This window comes from Carassius auratus, chromosome 30, assembly GCF_003368295.1.
Source record: "Carassius auratus strain Wakin chromosome 30, ASM336829v1, whole genome shotgun sequence".
NCBI classification, from domain to species: domain Eukaryota; kingdom Metazoa; phylum Chordata; class Actinopteri; order Cypriniformes; family Cyprinidae; genus Carassius; species Carassius auratus.
The window spans coordinates 28,480,171-28,489,004 of NC_039272.1; positions in this window are offsets into that span (position 1 = coordinate 28,480,171).

An 8,834-nucleotide genomic window follows, 5' to 3' on the forward strand; every position below is an offset into this window, starting at 1 on the left:
ATTGTCAGGGAAGATATTCTATGGAACCGTATCATAATTGTTTCTAAAAACAGTATACATGTTAAAACTGTATCTGAAACACGTTACAAATACTGAATTGTGTAAAACGTAATTGTGGAATTGTTGTTGTTTTTGTTTTTTTACTATTTTTGTGTTCAGGTTTTTTGGGCGGGCGTGACACATGCACTGGAGCCAATGAGCATGGCCCCTCCCGAACACTATAATAATTAGTCTAGACCTAGGTGCGTCCCAAATCGCGTGCTTATGCACTATTCTATGGCGTTTTGTATTATAAATAGTGTGGGTATTGAAAATATCACATTATCACATATCACATTTTCACATTGAAAATATCAAAAAGTATTGTTGTGTTCAAAATGCCATACTATCAAATTACTCAATTACTCAATACTAGATGTGCAGTATTCAGTATTTTGTGCATAGTGTGCAAATTTTCTGTATGCATGAAATAACCTATTTACCAGAATCTACTAAATATAATTCAAGTACACTGAAATCAGTACAGAAGCTGTGTTCGGAATGGCATACTACCATACAACTCCTACTATATTGCAGTATGCTGCGTGTATACTGTGTAATAGTAAGTTAATGTTCTGTATACATGGAATGTCTGTATTACCTGCTACATTTGCTGAAATTTGATGCATGCATCTAAAGACACTACATGTGATACTGTTTTCCAGAACGCAATGCGCTTCATGTAATGTTTCATCTTCAAACGTGTGAGTGAACTGAAGGCAGGGAATAGTAATTATAAATGTAACACTTTTATACATACGTTACTGTAAACTACAAACTATTGCTTTGTATCTAAAAACAATATCTTAAGAAGGACATACATTAGACACACTTAAATCTCTACAGCACATTTCCACCCTTGTGAAAAAGAAGTGTGCTTAATTGTATTAAAAGTGTACTTGTTTTGTACTTCCAATCTTAAAAGTATACTTTTTTAAAAGTGCATTTGCAGATAATATCATATACAGTATTGTTCAAAATAATAGCAGTACAATGTGACTAACCAGAATAATCAAGGTTTTTCGTATATTTTTTTATTGCTACGTGGCAAACAAGTTACCAGTAGGTTCAGTAGATTCTCAGAAAACAAATGAGACCCAGCATTCATGATATGCACGCTCTTAAGGCTGTGCAATTGGGCAATTAGTTGAATTAGTTGAAAGGGGTGTGTTCAAAAAAATAGCAGTGTGGCATTCAATCACTGAGGTCATCAATTTTGTGAAGAAACAGGTGTGAATCAGGTGGCCCCTATTTAAGGATGAAGCCAACACTTGTTGAACATGCATTTGAAAGCTGAGGAAAATGGGTCGTTCAAGACATTGTTCAGAAGAACAGCCTACTTTTCATTAAAAAGTTGATTAGAGAGGGGAAAACCTATAAAGAGGTGCAAAAAATGATAGGCTGTTCAGCTAAAATGATCTCCAATGCCTTAAAATGGAGAGCAAAACCAGAGAGACGTGGAAGAAAACGGAAGACAACCATCAAAATGGATAGAAGAATAACCAGAATGGCAAAGGCTCAGCCAATGATCACCTCCAGGATGATCAAAGACAGTCTGGAGTTACCTGTAAGTACTGTGACAGTTAGAAGACGTCTGTGTGAAGCTAATCTATTTTCAAGAATCCCCCGCAAAGTCCCTCTGTTAAAAAAAAGGCATGTGCAGAAGGCAATCCATCTTATGAACAGCTGACAATAATGGCGAACACACTACACTTTATATTTATATACACACACACACTTTATTTATCTAACACACATACTTAGTATACACTTAAATTTTGCACACAATATATATGTACATACATAACTTCACTTTGTAATATACCTGCCTACAATTGTCATTGTATATTGTCATTCACTGTCTACATATTTGTATTTTTTATTCTTTTATTATGTGTTTTATGTTCTGTCGCTGTCATTCTGTTGTACTGCGGAGCTTCTGTCACGAAAACAAATTCCTCGTATGTGTAAACATACCTGGCAATAAAGCTCATTCTGATTCTGATTCTGAGGTTACAATTTGCCAAAGAACACATCAACTGGCCTAAAGAGAAATGGAGGAACATTTTGTGGACTGATGAGAGTAAAATTGTTCTTTTTGGGTCCAAGGGCCACAGGCAGTTTGTGAGACGACCCCCAAACTCTGAATTCAAGCCACAGTACACAGTGAAGACAGTGAAGCATGGAGGTGCAAGCATCATGATATGGGCATGTTTCTCCTACTATGGTGTTGGGCCTATTTATCGCATACCAGGGATCATGGATCAGTTTGCATATGTTAAAATACTTGAAGAGGTCATGTTGCCCTATGCTGAAGAGGACATGCCCTTGAAATGGTTGTTTCAACAAGACAATGACCCAAAACACACTAGTAAACGGGCAAAGTCTTGGTTCCAAACCAACAAAATTAATGTTATGGAGTGGCCAGCCCAATCTCCAGACCTTAATCCAATTGAGAACTTGTGGGGTGATATCAAAAATGCTGTTTCTGAAGCAAAACCAAGAAATGTGAATGAATTGTGGAATGTTGTTAAAGAATCATGGAGTGGAATAACAGCTGAGAGGTGCCACAAGTTGGTTGACTCCATGCCACACAGATGTCAAGCAGTTTTAAAAAACTGTGGTCATACAACTAAATATTAGTTTAGTGATTCACAGGATTACTAAATCCCAGAAAAAAAAAAATGTTTGTACAAAATAGTTTTGAGTTTGTACAGTCAAAGGTAGACACTGCTATTTTTTTGAACACACCCCTTTCAACTAATTGCCCAATTGCACAGCCTTAAGAGCGTGCATATCATGAATGCTGGGTCTTGTTTGTTTTCTGACAATCTACTGAACCTACTGGTAACTTGTTTGCCACGTAGCAATAAAAAATATACTAAAAACCTTGATTATTCTGGTTAGTCACATTGTACTGCTATTATTTTGAACAATACTGCATTTTAAATTAAAGGCCACTTAAGTGTACTTAAAAAGATTACACTTTAATGACAATAGGTCTTTGCACTTTATAAAAATGCACTTTATGATAATGTCTAATTAAGTATTACTTAAACAAACATTTTACATAATTATGATTTTATTGTATTTTAAATAAGTACACTTATTTTTTATAAAAAAAAAAAACTTCAATACACTTTCTTATACAGTATACTCCAAAAAAACTTTGAATTGTTGAAATTTTAATCACCAGCTCCTGCTCTATGAATTCTATAAATTAAATTTTCTACATATTTTCTGAAAGTACTGTATTTGTATATAATAGTACCATAATTTAAATCTGTGTACAGAATACTTTCAATATCATTATGTTGTTCTAAGTCACTTAAAAACACATTTAAGTGCATTAATTGCAAGAAAAAGTTTAACGAATCTGAACCAAATTAATTTGGATTGAAATAGCCTACATTGGGTTTCTAATATAGGCTAAACTGTAAAAATTACTTTTAGTTAGGTGAATGAGTCTAACCAACTAATTAGAACAGCTTGAGTAGAAATGGAAAGCTTGAAATAATAGGTAACCACGCAGTTTCTGTTTTGTTTAATGCGCATTCGCCAAAATATTACGTCATGACGGCGCACTACTTCACCAGTTTTAGAAAAATGCGCTGTGCGTGTTTGTGTAACTGCGATGTGTGAGGGAACAAACAAGAAGAGGACAATGGAGTACCACGTTTGGATGAGTACAAAGAGAAGTGGTGGAAATTATGATTCTTTCAAGAGATTCATTCATTTTCAGTTCGCTCACCAAAATGATTAATTCAGATTCGTACACTGATTCGTTCAGTAACCATTATTTTCGTATTACACAAAATATGCCAGCAGGTGGCGAAAAAGAGTGTCTAATGTGTTATGTCTTAAGACTTAAGTCAACGAACGTATTCACTTGTTACAAAAACTGATTCGGCTTTATTAAAATGTGTGCATAATCGCATTCAATATATAAAGTCTAATTAAGTTGTTTAGATGAACAAATCACAAGGTTTTCTTGCATAATTAGCATTTTAATTGTTTGGCCAGACAGTTCGTATTTTATACGTATACGAATGTATAGCCTATATTCATATTCATAAATCGGGAATTAAACGTGGAGTTCTTGTATCAAATGAAGGCTCACCTTCTTGAATACGAAACATGCTGTGATTGGTTAGCTGGGCCAGCATATGTTGTGATTGGCACCATTTGGAGTTTAGTCGGCAAATGTCATGCCTCTTACCACAGCAGCCTGCGAGCTTCAGTGTAAATACTGCATCAAAATCAAATAAACGTGAGGGCGATTTAAACCCTGATGATTGTAACCACCCTAAGTTCATCTGCCTTGGGAAAGCTAACATGTCTCCGATATAGTGATAACACTCGTTGCCTTCCCTAATGCCGCTCAACCAGGTCTCATCCCATTCGTCTGTATTTGTGATATCACAAATCCCAGAAAAATGTTTATTGTAGTCCAAACGAGTCGTTTGTTGTAGTTTTTGAAAAGTGATTTCTGTTAAATGAAATATCTCCTTTTGAATTGAACGTAGAGGTTTGTAACTTTGCAAATATTTTTTTATGCTCAAACAGCAACATTGTAGACTAACTAAAGTTGAAAAAGTGAAAACGCATAAAGCCGCGGTCACACGGTTCCACTGACTTCCATTCATACGCATGAGAATGTGTCAGACTGGAAATGCAAGTCGTGCAAAATGTTTTCGCATTTCGCTGCATTCCAAAGTTCACACTTAGTTGAACTATGTCATGCCAATTCGCATCATGTGACCATGTGACCAACGGCAAATCGAAACGCCACAGCATGACCTCATATCTGAATTAAAAGAATATAATTCTAAAACTGCAGTGCTGCAGGAAAGTGGATCAGTTTGTGTTTTTACATTTTAGGTGTATTATTATTGTATATGTGCTGAATTTAAGTGTTTAAAAAGACGCTGCAAAGCATGATGTCATATGACGGCCGTCGCAGCGTCTGAACAAACTTTGCATGCTCAAATTCTAGTGTGATCACAGGCTTCGCAGCTTAATGGGACCCATTTGATAAAAATATTGGACCAAATGCATTCCCTTTTGATTGGATAAGAGACCGATGATTTCCGTCTTTCAATACGGCGAGGATCACACTCTCACTTTTCATTCGCAAGAGACAATACTGAATGTTGACATTCCAAACTAAAAGCAATTTATAGTTCGGCTAGAAGGGATACAGCAAAAACTACTGGGCATGCGCACATCAAAATAGAGTAATTCCCACACTTTACAACAATTACTTTTGCATTTTTGTAAGGGGTAGGTTTAGGGTTGGTTTAGGGTTTTAGAATAGGACATGGGGACTGCAGTCATGTGATGTTTTGTGATCTTTCACCAATTGATGGCGCCACAGTGTTTCAGATGTCACACAAGCAGTTGGTTTGGGATGCCAGACACAAGTGAATAAAATATTTAACAAAAGAGAAGAATACCTCAGGCATCGTTTGAAAGGGTTTATTCATTTTTCATTGATGAAACATTACAACTACTAAAAAGAAAACAAACATCTGTTTCTATTTTACAAAAAAAGCAGGTAGCCCTTTAAAATCTAAAAAAATTATAATAAAAAAACAAAAACAAAAAACAGACAGTCCTACCAAGACAATCCATATTCAGCAAGTCTGAATGTTTAGTCTAAAGCCTTTAACATTACTGGCACAGGACATATTCCACAAGAACATGACATCTGCTACATTGTCTAGTCCTCAGTCCACAACCATAGCACAACACTGTGTGGCATGCAAATGTATGAGCCCCTCTCTGCTGTTTTACAAGACAACCCTGACTTTTTCTCCATCACTTACATTTAAACTACATGCTAAGCTTATTTTGCATTAACATTATACAAAAAGACAAAATCAATGCTCAAGTACTGTTACAAAGATCTTCTTGTCCTCACTCATGTAGGTACATCAGTGCAATTTACCCCTGAATGATTCTGGTTTTGCCAATTAAAGCATGCAGCCCCATTAAACAGAAAACAGATTATTTATGATAAAAAAAGTCTGAAGGATGACCCAAGTTGCTAACTTATTTATGTTTCCATCTGCTGACAGAAGTTCTTAGCTCTTTTGAGTCATGTAATATGTGTACAAGTGCATAGATGGCTGTCAGAGTTGCATTTGTGAGGAAGGAGGTTGAATTTTCTCCATTGCACACTCTGAGAATAGTATGCCTTATGACCTTTTTCTGTCATGGGAAAGCATTTGGGCTGGGACCATCAATTTTTTCCGTCTAACGAATTTCCACCAGTGTGCCAATGCTCCACAGTTTATTACATTGGACCAGAGTAGGTGACAGAATAGGTGTAGCAGTGCGACAGCTCTAGCTGTGAATCAAGACTTCCGCACAGCCAGCCAATCAATCGTGTTGACTATCAGCACATCTACAGGATGTTCTCTATTAGTTAATTTTGAAGCTTGGGCCTAACGTCTACCTCTTCTGTACGTTAGCAGAGAAAAAACAGTAGGCCCGATCAACCCTAATCTCACTGCAGACACTAGAGCACTTTAACTTTAATGTATTCTGCATTCAGAAATACTCCAGAGAGGATGTGAATTGCGCTGTCATCCACTTCCATACTGACTGCAGTCCACTGCAGTAAAGGATGTAAGCCTCCTCTGCATCCTGGTTCAGCAGAAATCTTCAGGTTTAGGGAAGCCCCAGAGGACTTGTTTCCTTTATCATCACTTCTCACAGCTTCTAGAGTGCTAGTGATCGTACATGCTTGCTGAAATCTATACAACACCTCACTATCCTGCCAAAGGAAGACATTATTTCTGTGCCTCATTTCTTCAGTGATCTATATTTAGGAGGTAGGATGTTTGGAAATTTACTTGATTGGGGATGGCATATGGTGAGACGATTGCAAATGCATTTATATATAGTATGCATGCTGGGATATACCTATCTTGGCAAATGTGCTAAGAAGTTTGAAATGAAATATGTCAGCATGATTTAATGATGTCCAAGATAACAGTTAAGGATCTCCAGGTATCCTTGTTCATACATCCACCATGGAATAAATCTGTGATCTGGAGAGGTGTACTATATGGAAGGATGGCTCATCACTATGAATGCTGGTGCCTATTTTAAGGTAAAATTTCCTACATTTCTTAAGGCAGTCGCACAGCAGAACAGGAGCGCAGTGCCACATTGCATCTAGGACAACTCATTGGTAAATACTCAACCTAATCACCAAAGAGGCAAAAATTCACTTCAAGATTGGTGGTCAACAATGTGGCATCCTTGAGTTTAAAGTTTTGTTCTTAAAAAAAAGGAAAAGAAGCAAATTTAAAGATAAAGGGCATTACATGTCTCTATATGAAGCATACAGTCTATCAAACTCACAGAAAGATAAACATTTGCTAAAAAATGCACAAAAGTCTTCCATCATACATAATCTCATTCGTAGCTAGCACTGCTGGTGTGTGTACTGTATACTCATAGAAAACCATATGTTTAAATTTTATAGAAACAGCATAGCGCTTCTTTTCCAGTGTGCGACCCCCTTTAGCCATTATGGACAAAACCCTTTTGTTATCAAAAAAGCTGTTCAAACCACATTGTAGGAATATTATTTACACTTTTGCAGGGTCTGTGTAAAGTGGCCCATTGAATTACTACCAATGAAATTGGAGAATGGTGAGGTTTCTGTCTGTGAGCTGCAGCATATGGCTAATAAGGTTTATGAAATGAAATGTTGTGGCAGGATTTGAAGCTTGCTGCTCCTTCAATATTAAAGGGGTCATATGATGCGATTGCAATTTTTCCTTTCTCTTTGGGGTGTTAAAAGCTCTTGGTGTATAAATAAGATCTGTAAAGTTGCAAAGATCTCAAATCCAAAGAGATATTCTTAATAAAAGGAATTAAAGAAAAAAAAAAACAGATTTGCGTTATGCAAATAGGAAGATTTGCATAACGCTGCCCATATGTTGACGCAAAGACGTACATTTTATTCTCTATGTTGCTGCCGCTGCCATGTCAGAGTCGCTGTATGTTACGTTGTGAAAGCGAAACTATTTGTTTGGCCTTCCAAAAGAAGACATGACTAGAAATCAGTGGTTAAGATGTGTTTCAACACTGTCCCAGAACAGTCCAACCCAAATATTCAGATGTGTGCAGCACATTTTATAGAGGGTGAGGATTGTTTCCTGAACCAGTAGTCTGCATTGCGTCTGTGGCACAAAGCCTGCTTCTATAAAGTGGGGCAATTCAAACGTTGTAGTCATTATAATCAGTAATTATGTTCCCACTGGATGCAACAAATGCCTTGTTATTGGTTTTATCTTGTCTAGTGATGTCCGAATCGCAAATGAATCTTTCTATTTAACCGGATCTTCTTAGTGAACTGGTCGAACAAGTTCACCAAATCGAACTGAATCTTTTGAAATGGTTTGCATCTCCAGTACGCACTAATCCACAAATTACTTGTTATTTGGTTTATAAACATGCCTTAAATAAACCAGTATCCCAAGTTATTCAGTTACTCCAAACAGTGCACTGACTGAACTGCTAAAAGAGAACCGATGATGGGATGTGCACGAGCAGAGCAGCTGGACCGAGTCTCGTGCTGCTGGCCTGGGAGACCGCATATGTTAAGGGACGTAACATTTCCGTCACACGCTTGAGTCATTAGGCCAATCACAACGCACTTGATAGCTGGCCAATCAGAGCACAACTTGCTTTTCAGACTAATGAGCCTTGTAAAAATCGACAATAATGTGCATTATATGGAAAATAATGTTTTTTTTTTTACCTTAAACCGCATA